We start from the raw sequence: 14,546 nt of genomic DNA on the forward strand, positions 1-14,546 counted from the left end.
GGGGTGAGGCAATGAGGATAACAGTTGATCTTATCAATTTGTCTCATTCTATTATATTGAATGGCGATGTTCCAGAGAAAGTTTGGACAGGGAAGGAAGTCTTCTATGATCACTTAAGAGTATTCGGTTGTAGAGATTTTGTTCATATTCCAAAGGATGAGAGGTCTAAGCTTGATCCTAAAGCAAAGCAGTGCATATTTCTTGGCTATGGGCATGAAGAATTTGGCTACTAATTCTATGATTCAATTGATAAAAAGGTTTTCAGAAGCTGAGATATTGTTTTCTTGGAAGATCAGACTATTGAAGACATTGACAAGCTTGAGACAACTTAGTCTAGCACTGGAGATCTTGTTGACTTAGATCCTCTTGATTCGCCTGTTGTTTAGGATATCATTGAGGAGATGCAAGCATCTCATGACAATGTAGAGGAAGGAAATATTGAGCCAGAGATTAAGGGGGAGTAATCACCCCAAGAGACACCTCTACAGTCACCGTTAAGGAGATCTATCAGAGAGAAATAATCGTCTAGAAAATACTCTTCACATGAGTATGTGATGATAACAGATCAAGGAGAGTTAGAGACTTATCAAAAAAATTTGGAGCATGAAAACAAAATCGAGTGGTTTAAGACGATGAAAGAGGAAATGAAGTCATTGCATGAAAATCACACTTATGATTCCACTCCAAGAAATATACGGATTAGCGACGACCGCAATCCATTGCTAATTCGTCACCAATTTCTCGCTGTACAGTTTAGCGACGGAGTAGCGACGACTAACTTTTATCGCAAATTTCTAGTCGCTAATTAGCGATAGAACATATCTGTTGCTACTTTCATCGCTAAATTGCGATGAAGTAGTGAATGCTATGATTCATTGCAAGGTCGTCGTTAATCTGCAAAGATTTAGGTTTGCGACAGATATAAATCTGTCGCTAATTCTATCGCTATTGTAGCAGCAAAATTAAGATGGATTAAAATCCATCGCACAACATTAGTTGAGTCAGTTTTGCAATGGTTAAATATCTGTCCCTAATTCTTCGCTAAATTAGAGGTCGATGCCAATTAGCGACGGATAAAATCTGTCGCTAATCCATTGTAAAAATTTAAAAAAAATATTTAAAATATAAATATCAAGAAAAAATTTCTTTTTTATACAATTTATATATCATGTGAATAAAAAACAAAGTACACATAAAAAATAAATATACAAAGCAACTACAAATAATTTATCGATCCACTATAATCCTCGCCAAGTTCTAATTATTTACAAGTGAATATTTACAAAGAGTTTCTTTTGAAACAACAAGGTACAATAAATTCAACACATGAATCTAATCATTGCCAAGATTTTGTTCATCATCTTCTTCATTCTCTCGATCTGCCCCTTCAGCTCTTCTACGCTGATTATCTTCAGCATTCTACAAGAGAAAAGAAAGGTTAGTATTGATAAAAAATATATAATAAAATAAATTATATGCAATGCACCTAAGCTAAGGCAATCAAAGTAACATGAGTGAATTACACATAGTTTAGCTAGCAATAAAGTGAAGGATATTAACAGAATTCAGATGTGTTCTAAGGCTGATAGAAAATAAATTATAATGATTCAATCATGCAAATATGTGTTCTAAGGTTGTCAAAAAACTCTCATAGTGATTCAATCATGCATATATGTGTTCTAAGGTAGTGAAAAAACTTTCATAGTGATGAAATCATGATTATATGTGTTCTAATATAGTAAAAAAAATTTAATGGTGATGAAATCATGCATATATGTGTTATAAGGCAGACAAAAACTTTCATAGTGATGAAATCATGCTCATATGTGATAAAATCATGCATATACTAGCTTGAAATCTAACAACATGAAACAAATGACTTGAAACTTTCATACCTGACAGGCACCTGCAGACAACATTTTCTTGTCACAAGAAAAGCAACATAACCCATTACGGACAACGTCGGAAATTGCTTCACGTAAATAGTCACGCATTGTGTCCTTAACAAGCTGGCAGACACCATCCCAAGAATTAGGCTAGTCAGTCGGATGCTTGGAACTGATGTTGGCAGAAGAACTCTGAGAGTCGTGACTGGTGAGGTATTCATATTACTCTCAAACCCAAACACACGACCCTTTTTGGGTTCACCTGTTGTAGTCACCCATGCTGAAGGATCAAAAGTCGGATGCTGAGTGGAGTCATCACCATATTGCTCTACCATTTGTTGCTCGTATGACTCTTATAAAGTAATGATTACAATGTGGATTAATAATTAAGAATTACAATATTTATGATAACTTGTATATTATAATATTTATTAATACAATAAATACATACCGTTGTCGTTCTTGCCTTCTCTGATATGAACTATCATGTGGTCTTACGTTTATGTGTTTCAATAAACACATCCTTGTATGGCACAATGCCTAATTTTTCTATTTTCTGCGAAGTTAAATAATAAAAAATTTATTTAACAGGTATGCAACAATACTTATAAATTTGACAATATATACTGATGAGTTACCATTTTCTTCAAGTGGCTCCCAAAAGTCCTAGATCCACCTGTGTGTAGATGGGCATCGGGCATCTTCGCTCGATTTTGCGCAGCTTTCACTGAGCGGTTTCAAAATTCATGTCCTGCCTACTTGTCGCACATTGCATCCCAAACATCTGACCTGATAGTAGGAGGGTCATGACCCTTTCACTGATGTGGATCATCTATCCCGCCAGATGTTCCAGTCTTCATATTGTGCAGCATGTCTACAAACCAACTGGCAGCCACCTTCTGCCACACCTTCCTCGCATCCTGTTCCTCCATCGTAGTCGCAAAGAGATTCGAAGCCTACAAATAATTTCAGAAAGTTAGTAGACACGACTATAATAAAAAATTAAATATGAAATACATTAACTATGAGAAACGATTGTATACCATGAATAAGGATAACAATCTGTCCAACACCTCCTTCGGGTACTCTTTCCATTGAGCGACCAGTCCTGGTAGATGTTGAACTAGTGAATGCCTAATTTCTCGTATTACTTCTTGTGGCTCGAACCTCGTGTTGCACATGAATTGGTATACATTAACTATCAATATACAATATTTATAAGACAAATATAGGATAAATAAAAATGAAATACTTACGATCGATTATCGATATACACTATTTGATTGAGTCATTGTGTGTCAGACTGAGAAGACCCTTCATCTGGCGTTGTCTCGAGACGTGTATGAATAGCTGGTGCAGGTGGGTCATGTGTAGGCGAAACATCATCTATAGAAAAATGAGTTAGAAAATCACACAATGCGTATTTAAACTAATCAAGTATACAATTAATTAAATGATATACCTATCAAAGCAACCTGTGAAGATGAAGGCTGAGACTGGCTACCACTGGGTACTCAACCATTGTGGCCTCCATGAACCATATTCTAACAATTAAAAAACATCATGCAATACATTCAAACATTCAAATCATTGCAATATATTTCAATACATTCAAATCAATCACATCAAATATTGCAATACATTTCAATACATTCAAATCATTCACATCAAATATTGCAATATATTAAAATATAAGATATGACATCACTTGCTAATTATAGATAACTTACCCTTAACTTGCAATACAATTGGATCAGTTACACAACTCTATATCTTCATGGATACATAATCAAATAAAAAATAACTTCATGCAATACATTTAAATCATTGCAATACATTCAAATCATAACTCTATACCTATCAAAGATACATAATCAAATTGAAAATAACTTCATGCAATACATTCAAACATTGCAATACCTTCAAATCATTCAAGTCATTGCAATACATTTCAAATCATTCAAATCATTCACATCAAATATTGCAATACATTAAAACATAAGATATGACATCACTTGCTAATCATGGATAACTTATCCTTAACTTGCAATACAAGATGTATTTCACTAGATGTATATATTCAAATCATTTAAATCATTTAAATCATTCACATCAAATAGATGTATGTATTACAATATGTATTTCACTAGCTTGAGAATGCTTCCTTATCACTTGTTTGACTTTCATATTCTTCTTCCTCCTCCTCCTCTTCGTCATCTTCTTATTCTTCTTCATTGGCCGCCCATCCACTTGGTATATCATTTGGATCACATTCTTTCATGCATGTGTCATCGGACAATGGAGATATGACATGCATACCATGTGCGACATCATGACCATAAGAGAACTCATACATATCATCCGATTTATAGTAATCATTCTCTTCAGTTAACTTGTCTTCTTGTAACTGATCATACTCGGGGTATAATTTAGACTTCACCTTGCAAACTGCCCACCATTCATTTCTATCTGACTTCCTTGTAATCAGATATGAAGTATAGTAAACTTGTTGAGCTTGTGAGGCTAATATGAATGGTTCATATGTTCCAAACCTTGACTTATGATTCACCTCCATAATGCCTGAGGCTTTGTCGACTCTTATTGTTGTGGGATCAAACCAATGACACTTGAATAAAGTTACACTATTATTTATGCCTAAGTCAACTCCATTATTTCTTCTATAATACTGTAGTAGTCATGTTCATTTTCACTATAGCTGCTACCCTTGACGCACATGCCATTATTCATCGTTGACTTGTTTACACCGTAGTCTTTTGTATGGAATCGATAACCATTTACGATATACCCGTTGTAACATTGCACAACTTTAGTCTAACCATTTTGTAAATCATATATTCCTTAATCTTTAATATCACCATGGCGGACCTACAAGCATAAACAATGACTGTGATCACGACCAATTAAGTAACCTATTGTTGTTTACACAGAAAGAATGTATGTCATCGTCCTTACCAACTCTTTCAACCATGCCACAAACTTATTTTCATGTTCTTTCTGTACTTTTGCATAAGTGAGATGTGAAAGTTCTCTTCGCAACTCCAGATCAAATCATCTACACTTAACAAATACTTATATTATCGAACCATATACGCACGTATAGAACTCAGTGTTACATATTAAGTATACTTACTCGATATATGGGTCGATCGTTGAGCAATTAAAAAAGATATAGATTTATGTTGCGTCTTGCTCTCGATCTTCCAAGAGTCTTGACCGACAACTGCCAAAGGCATACCCAAGTGGTTAAAATATCGACAGTTTGTTAGCTACAGTAAATTGTTCTTCATCATCATTACGAGGTCGGCATGCGTAACGTGTTGGAATATGAGGTTCAAAGTACATAGATGAGAAATTTAAAATCTCTTTTAAAGTGTATGCCTCATAAATAGAGCCCTCTACTCTTGCTTTATTCCAAACCTTTTTTTAGGTCAAACATGCATTTGTCAACAATATACATCTCGAATTACAATAAATTTCTCAATAGCATTGAAGAAAAAAATATAAAAAAATATATACCTTTCAAATGGGTACATCCACCAATATTGCACAGGACCACCAACCCTTAGTTCATATGGCAAATGTATGATCACATGTTCTATAACATTGAAAAATGTTGGCAGAAATATCTTCTCTAGCTAACAAATAGTAGTGACGAAAGAATCCTTGTGATTCTTTACTTCAGATACTACGACTTTCGATGTACACAATGTTCTAAAAAATCTACTCAACTCGGATAATACCTCTCATATAGGTTTGTCTAACATATCATGGAATGCTAGGGGTATCAACCATTGCATAATGACATGACAATCATGGCTCTTCAACTCATATAATTGTCACTCGTCTATCTTCACAGCCTAAGCAATGTTAGAGACATATCCATCTAGAAATCTCAACTGTATCAACCATTAACATACCTGTTTTATTTGATCTGGTCTAAGTATATACATTGCCTTAGGTATCAGTACTTTGCCATTATACTCTTGGAGTTTCAATTCTGGTCTTTTACATATTACTTTTAAATCCATATGGGCCTTCAGATTATCATTCGTTTTTCCTTTGACATTTATTACCAGATTGAACACATTATCAAACACATTTTTCTCAACATGCATCACATCCAAATTATGTCGTATCAATAAGGTCGACCAATATGGTAGTTCCCAAAATATAAATTTTTTTTGTCCAATTGTGATCCTTCCCAAATCCAAGGAAGGGCGTTGGGCTACGAGTATCTATCAGTCCATATGGAAAGTATCACAATCTTCTTAAAATCTTTATACCATACAACCTTGTAGGTGGACCTTCCATTTCAATTGTGCATGCTCAAAACACATTCCTTTGTCATCGGAACAGATGGTCGTTGGGTAGAAATCGACGGTGACAATCAAACTAGCACGACTTCCTTCCATGCTTTAATATAAAAGATTTTGTATCCTCCATGCAGTACAAACATGCCAACCTCCCATGTGTGCTCCAACCAGATAACATACCATATGCAGGGAAGTCATTGATTGTCCATAGAACAACAACCTTCATATTAAAGTTTTGTTTTTTGTGGGCACCATACGTGAGAACATAGTCATCTCACAGTATTTTCAATTCATCAATCAATGACCTTAAATATACATCAAGATTTTGGCCCGGCGAGGTCGGATCAGGGATCAATAGAGAGAAGAAAAGATTTTGATGCTTCATGCACAAGCTTGAAGAAAGGTTGTATGGGGTGACAAATACTGGCCAACACGAGTATGGAGTTGATCTACCCCCAAATGGATTAAATCCATTTGTACATAAACCGAGCCTAACATTTCTCACTTTCATTGTGAAGGTCTGATGAGTACGATCAAAGTGATTACAAGCTTTCACGTCAACAGAATGCGTGATCTTGCCTTCATCATGTCAAACTTTATTTGCATGTCATCTCATGTGTTTAGTTGTCCTCGAAGGCATATACAATCGTTGCAATCTAGGGGTAAGAGGAAAGTAGCAGAGCGATCTGTATGACACTTCTTTTGATCTCGTGCTACCATTGCCTCTTGTCTTTGACTTGAACCGAAGATGCCCACGTGACGGGCATGATCTGCTATTTTTTCTGATCTTTGAAATACAACATGCAGTGATTTGGACAATCATCTATGTTTTGATACCCCATACCTAAAGCGTGGACCATAACCTTCGCACGATAGAAATTTTATGACAATTTCTCATCTTTGGGCAACATACTCTTCACAATAGAGCACAGATGGTCAAAACATGATTGACTCAAATTAAACTCGGACTTCAGATTCAGTAGTTGAAGAACTGCAGACAAGATAGTGTGACTCTCACAACCATTTCAAAGTGGCTCATCAGCATCTCTAAGTAAATCATAAAATCTATTAGATGTATCATTTGTGGCTTCTTCCTTTACCCTAGTTGGTATATCACTAGGACCCATAGCAGAACCTAGTTTTGGTCCTACAACATCAAATATCAAATCCACATATGGATTATCGTGCACCATATCCACCCGTGCGTCAAAATTATTCCTAAATTCTTCACAATAAAACATCTAATTATGATAATCACTCACAAAACCCTTCTTGTATAGGTGATGTCTAACGTCAGAGGTTCTATAAATCGATTGTTCTTACACATCGTGCAGGAGCACCTAATCCGACATGTGAGATCCACTGTATTGACACTTGTCGTTGCAAATTCAATAAAATTGTCAACACCATCCATATATTTAAGCGATACCACATTGTCAACTATCCTATGGTACATTCATTCACGGTTTGCAATCATTTTGTCCTATGATATTACGGATATTATTCTAACCAGTTAAAAGAGAATCATCAGAATGCTATAATGAAGAAAATATCAAATTTATCATGCATTTGTGGTAAATGTAATGAATTGATATATCGCACACACACACACACATAATGTCATTCAATCACAAGAACAATGATGCATGCATTGATAACTTAATATTTTCATGTGCAAAATCATTCATTTGAAGCATGTTTGAAGCATTGATAACTTAATATTTTCATATGCAAAATCATTCATTTGAAGCATGTTTGAAGCATTGATAACTTACCATTCATTTTCATGTGCAAACTCATTCATAACACGATACATTCATTTGAAGCATATTTTCATGATACAATTTCACATGGAAGTCATAATCAAATTGAACGTAACTTTATGCAAGCATGGATACAATCACATCAAACATTGCAATATATTCAAATCATTCATATCAAAACAATGTCAAACATGTACCTACAACAAACATACTTCAATATCCCGCTAACTACTACCATGATTAGCATGAAATCCGAACTTCAAAAATAAGAACACTTCTATTTTCATACATTAAAATCATGCTCACCATGATCTCTATACTTCATCAAAGTAGTCCTAGATATCTACAACTAAGTGAGTGTGTGAACAAAAAAGTGTTGCATTCAAGAAATTAAATAACCTGTGATGCACATGCATCACTTACTCACCACGGGTATTTACCTGATTTGCATTACTTTTGTCACTTACCACGGGTCGCAGGGTACAAGCGAGATCCATTGCAGAATCTGCAGAAGACACTATGTTAAAATAAAGTTTATTACTCGATGACAAAGATGGTGACGCCCCCTGTCAGAGACAAGCCCGAACAGAGAGACACAACCCTCTGCTGAAAGCGAGACAGGCAGAGGCGCTACCTCTGCTGGCAGTAAGATCAAGGCAGGAAGCGAAACCCTTTGCCGGAACATTCACAGGAGGCAAAGGGTGGGACCCCTCCCAAGGGAAGCATTGGGAGGCAGGGGCTGAGCTCCCTGCCAAGAATAAAAAATGAGGCAGGGGGTCTCGCCCCCTGTCGAGGCAAAATTTCTCGACAGGGGCATCCGCCCCCTGTCGGGAAAACAAACAAGGGGCATGGGGGCTTCACCCTCTATCAAAATTATCGAGGACAGGGGGGGCAAAGTCACCCCGTGCCAGGGAAAACAAAAGGGCAGAGGGTTTCTTCCCCTGTCGATCATTCTCTGGTAGCGGGGCGGAGCCCCACTGCAAGAGAAGTCAAGAGGACAGGGGAGCCCTTATCTGCATTCGAAAGGAGAGGGGTGAAGCCCCCTGTCCTGTTGGAGATCGGGGCAAGAGGAGGGTCTGGCAGAGGCGATCGGGGCCTCTGCCAGCCCCCACTGACTACAGAGGGGTGGGGAGGGCCCGACAGAGGCTGTCGAGCCTTTGCTGGCCCTCCGGCAACCATAGGGGGAAGGGGGAGGCTCCAACATAGGAGAAAGAGGGAGGGTTACCTGCGGGTGAGCTGAGGTCATCGTGGGCTGGGGTCGTCGGCCCTCTGGCAACCAGAGGGGAAGCAACGAGAGAGAGAGAATAGGAGATGGAAAGAGAGGGGAATGAAAGCGGAGGTCGCCGGATGGGGCTCGCCAGAAAAAATAGAGGGGGAGCAACGAGAGAGGAGGTCGTCGGTCGGTGGGCGGGCGGGCGGGCAACGGGGGGTCGACGGGCGACGGAAGGTCAACGAGTGGTGGGCGAGCGATAGATGAAACAGAAAGGGAAAAGGGGTTCACATTAGGGATTTGTGGGAGAAATTAGCGATGAATTAGCGACGAAACAATTTCATCGCTACTTGGCGACTGAGTAGCGACAGAAAATTTATGCCAATGATCCGTCACTAAAGTACGACGGAACATGAGACAGAATTTTTTTGTCGCTACTCTGTCGCCAAGTAGTGATAGAAGTTTTCTGCGCTAATTATGCAAATGTTAGCGACGAATAATTTTCTCTAGCTAATCCATTGCAAATTGGCAAAGAATTATTTCTGTCACAAACGTTTGTCGTTAATTAAAGTTTTTCTTGTAGTGTTTGGTGAAACCACCTAAAGGGAAGAAGATTTTGAAAAACAAATAGGTCTTCAGGCAAAAGAATGATGGGAACAACTCTCAACCTAGATTCAAGGCATGACTTGTTGTGAAAGGTTTTGGTTAGAAGAATTGAATTGATTTTGATGAGATCTTCTCACCAGTTGTGAAGATGTCCTTCATCCGAACTGTACTTGGTATAGCTGCAAGTATGAATTTAAAAGTTGAGTAGCTTGATGTGATGACTGCATTTTTTTATGGTGACTTGGAAGAAGAAATTTATATAGAGCAACCTGAGAGTTTCATTGACAAGGGTAAGGATCAGTTGGTTTGCAAACTGAAGAAGAGATTGTATGGATTGAAGCAAACACTGAGACAGTGGTATAGAAAATTTGATTCTTTCATGACTGAGCTTGTGTATTCAAGAACCACCACAGATCATTGTGTGTTTGTGAAGAAATTTCCAGATAGTAATTTTACTATTCTTTTGCTTTATGTTGATGATATGCTAATTGTGAGCCAAAACATAAGCAAGATTAACAAGTTGAAGTTAGAACTGAGTAAGTCTTTTGCCAAGAAGGATTTAGGTCCCGCAAGACAAATTCTTGGGATAAGAATTGTTCATGACAAATCACATGGGCTAATCTGGTTATCACAAGAGAATTATATTAAAAAGGTTCTTGAGATGTTTAATATGGACAAAGCAAAACCTGTTAATTGTCTACTTGCAGGCCATTTCAAACTTAGCTCAAGTCAATGTCCTATAAGTGATAAGAAGAAAATGAGATGCAGAAAATTCTCTATGCTTTAGCAGTTGGTTCTTTGATATATGCCATGGTTTGTACTTGACATGATATTGCTCATGCAGTTGGGGTTGTTAGTCGATTTCTATCAAATCCGAGGAAAGAACACTAGGCAGCAGTGAAATGGATTTTAAGGTATCTTCAGGGCACTTCAAAGATGAGTTTGTGTTTTGGAAAAGGTGACTTATTCTTGATAGGTTCATAGATTCTGTTATGGCTGGTGATGTCGACCGTAGGAAATCTACTTTTGGTTATTTGATTACTTTTGCAGGGGGAGCAATTGCATGGCAATCAAGATTACATAAATGTGTAACTCTCTTCACCACAGAAGTTGAGTTCATCGTCATCACAGAAGCAAGCAAGGAATTACTATGGATGAAGAGATTCTTACAAGAGTTGAGATTAAAACAAGAAATGTATGTTCTTCATTGTGATAGTCAGAGTGCAATCCACTTGAGCAAGAATTCTTAATTTCATTAAAGATCAAAACATATTGATGTTAGATACTATTGGATTCGTGATGTCTTGCATGATAAACTGTTACATCTTGAGAAAGTTCACACTGATGATAATACTTCAGATATGTTGACTAAGGCATTGCCTAAGGACAAGTATGAGAAGTGTCGACTCTTGGCAGGAATGGTTGATGCCTCCATATAAGTTCGGACAGGGAGAATTGTTGGGTTTCCCTCCTTTGTGGGACCCATCTATTTACTGAATAAGAACCTTTGTTAATTGACATTTATGGCGTGCTCATTGGTACTGCCAACAATCATTATTCTGGAGGGATTACATAGCACGACCTTGGAGGTCTCAATGGCTATTCGTTCCCCCCCTCCTCTCATTAATTGCTATTCTGTCATCTCTTTTAAAGAGGAGAGAGTGGGTTGTGAATAGAGAGGTCTATGCGTGTCTTTTCTGTTGTAGAGCAATGTGTGGGAGTATTTTTCTTCTGTTCTGCAGGCAAGGAGTTCCTCTCCACTTTCTCTTATATGGATGATTTTCGGTGAGGTCTTTTCTCTTGTTTTTCTATACACCTTTGTGTGTTTGTATGACTTATGCCTTTTGGCCACTTTGTAAACTATGTTTGAAGATAGTGGAAGGTGCTGACCTATTGGTCGCCGTGGACGTACCTCAGTTTGAGGAAACCACGTAAATCTTGTGTGTGTTTTTTATTTGTATTGTTATATTTACATTGCTTCCATTGATTTACACTTGGGAGAAAACGCATGTTTTTTTCAACACCTCTTCCTCTAAAAGTCATTGTTCTGGTATTGAAGACAGGTAGAGACGTTCTTAGATGGGGTGTTGACATCAGTAGATCCCTTATTCATATCCGAGAGATGAGCTTCATGAGTAAGCAACAAACCATGCCACTCATCTAAGTTAATAGGGATAAACCTCCTTCTTTCAAAAAAAAAAAGGGATAGACCTTGTGCAATCACGTGGCACAATTTTTGTGCATTAAGCACCTGATCGCCTTCTATTAGGTCTTGGGCCCCACATCCGGCAAGCCCTGGATGGAGGGTGATCAGGTGCTTAATGCACACATTTTTGTGCCATGTGATTGCACCTGATCTTTTCAGGTTCTCAATAGTAGTCTTAAATGCAAGGTACTCAAGTGGCAAACCTTTCAAGATTTGCAAAATCAAGTCTTCTTTTACTGGTTTGGAGGCCACCACCAACTGGTGAGCCAAAGTCTTGGTCTTTTGAATTTGTGAATCAAACCGATAAGGCACCTTTCTTAAGACCATGAAGTTGGGATTTTAACTGCAAAATTCGAGTTCTTGGATGGGTTGCATATGACTTGTTGAGTGAAATCCTCTTGATAAGATGAATTCAAGCCTACCAGTTGAGCATGAATGGGTTGAGATCAACCAACTTAACAAAAGTTGATCTTGTTTCAACCACTTTAGATACTCATGATTAGTATTAGATGATCCATCCAAATACTTCAGTGGAGCGGAATTTCTACCATTCACAAACCCCATCAGATCATGGGTGAAAAGAATGGGAGTGAATTAAGACTCCCAAAGTAAATAATTCTCAGCAGTAAGCTTCACGGAAAGAAAGTGGTGAACATTATTCATAGGAGCAAAGGTAGAAACTTGGATCCATACTTTTACTAAAAAATGCATATAAAACTTGGGTCATACCAGGTTGGATTATATTGGATATTTGACAAAATTCATGACCCAAACCTGACTTGCATATTACTCGGGTTGGGCTCAGGTCGACCCAGGTAACATTCAGGTCACCACTTTTTATGTCCATACTTGGGAATTTGGATCCAATTGGGCCAGGTACCCAATACAAATCTAAACCATTGACATCCCTACACAGCTTCACAGGAAATCTTGACAATGGAAATAGAACCTTTTTTTATCTCTCTTAATTAATCAACTTTGCAATACAATCTTTAAACTCAAGGTGTTTATTTTCATCTAAGACCATCTTTTCAATCTACTCCATTGAAACATGGGAGATCCATCTCCATTATGGATCCAAGGCACTCTTAACATATGATTAACCTGACATTGGTGGATCACGGGGCCGATTTGCTTGTGGAGATGGTGGAGCTTTGGGGCTCATTCTTGCTGCTTTGGGTGGATCACCGGGCTGATTTACTCGAGGAGGCGGCGGAGTTTCAGGACCTATTCTGTGCAGATGATAGCGACGCCCTCAGTCCGGTCTATGTGGATCATAAAGCCATGTTGCTTGGGAAGGCAAAAAAAATAAAATGGGTGACTATGTCAAATTACATTACATAATCAGTCACAATTAAATTATCGTTGCATGATCAGCTGATCATGTGTAGCTTTGGGTCTTTTAAATATGATTGTTGGGGTTCATCACCCTTCCCCCAGTTATGTTTGCGATTCAAATCATAGTCACAAATATCAACAAGAAAGTCAATTTATAGCAATATTATTTCACAGAATCTGAAAATTTTGATAAATTATCATAAGTACAATTTATCATCTATTTTCCAATATGTCATGATTTATGGCAAGCATAACTTGAGCTTTAGTTTTTTTTCGTAATTTACCAATATATGCCAAAAAAGGTTTATTCTAGAATCTGAGGAGGTATTTTTTCCTTTGGCTAGCAAAAAAAAAAAAACATCATCTACCATATATTAGCAGGCTCCTATTTTTTAAGCACTTAATAGGGGAATACACCCAGCTTCGACCTTGCAGCAAGGGATGCTCCCTGTTGGTTTTGAACAGGGGTCGTCCTATGTCAGGTGACAAACCATGGTCGCCTCTAGACAAAAAGATCGAGTCCTTATGGGCCTTTTGAGGTGGTTTTTGCCATTTTTTTATATTTACATGGAGAAACCATCCCCGGGATCAAATACCTAGCCATGCTAGCTTTGCCTGCCGTACTTACAGTCGCTGTCCTGACAGTATAAAACGAGAGGGTGGTGTATGTTCCCCCTGAAACACGGGGCCGCGTGTTCAGGGGTCCGAATGAGTGCCACGTGGCACTCATTCGGCTGGTTGTGTACGGAGGAACGAATGAGTGCCACATGGCACTCATTCGGACCCCTGAACACGCGGCCCGGTGTTCAGGGGGTAACATACAACCTGCTGGGGTATAAAACTCTCTGGGCATACCCCTTGCCCCCACCAGAGAGTCACCATATATGCTTCGGCTTGTGCAAGGAGTGATGCCCATGAGATTTGAACCTAGACCACCTGCCTATCGGCCTAGGTCCCATCCCACTATGCCAAACCCCTTTGGGGCTTGCTTTTTGCCAATTTAAAAGAAGAAAAAAGGAAAACCCCTACAATGAGATTTGTGACTGGCTCAAATATGTGACCTCCAGATCTCTTTCATGTCTGCTGATATAGTTTGATGGACTCATCCGATTCAACACACAAAGCATAAGCCATGTGAAAGAAAAGAAAATGAGGCATAGTTTTGCGTTGCTAGTGATTGTTACCTGATGATTGAGCAGGGTT

This window comes from Nuphar pumila, chromosome 2 (genome assembly GCF_984573655.1).
Source record: "Nuphar pumila chromosome 2, dmNupPumi1.hap1.1, whole genome shotgun sequence".
Lineage (NCBI taxonomy): Eukaryota > Viridiplantae > Streptophyta > Magnoliopsida > Nymphaeales > Nymphaeaceae > Nuphar > Nuphar pumila.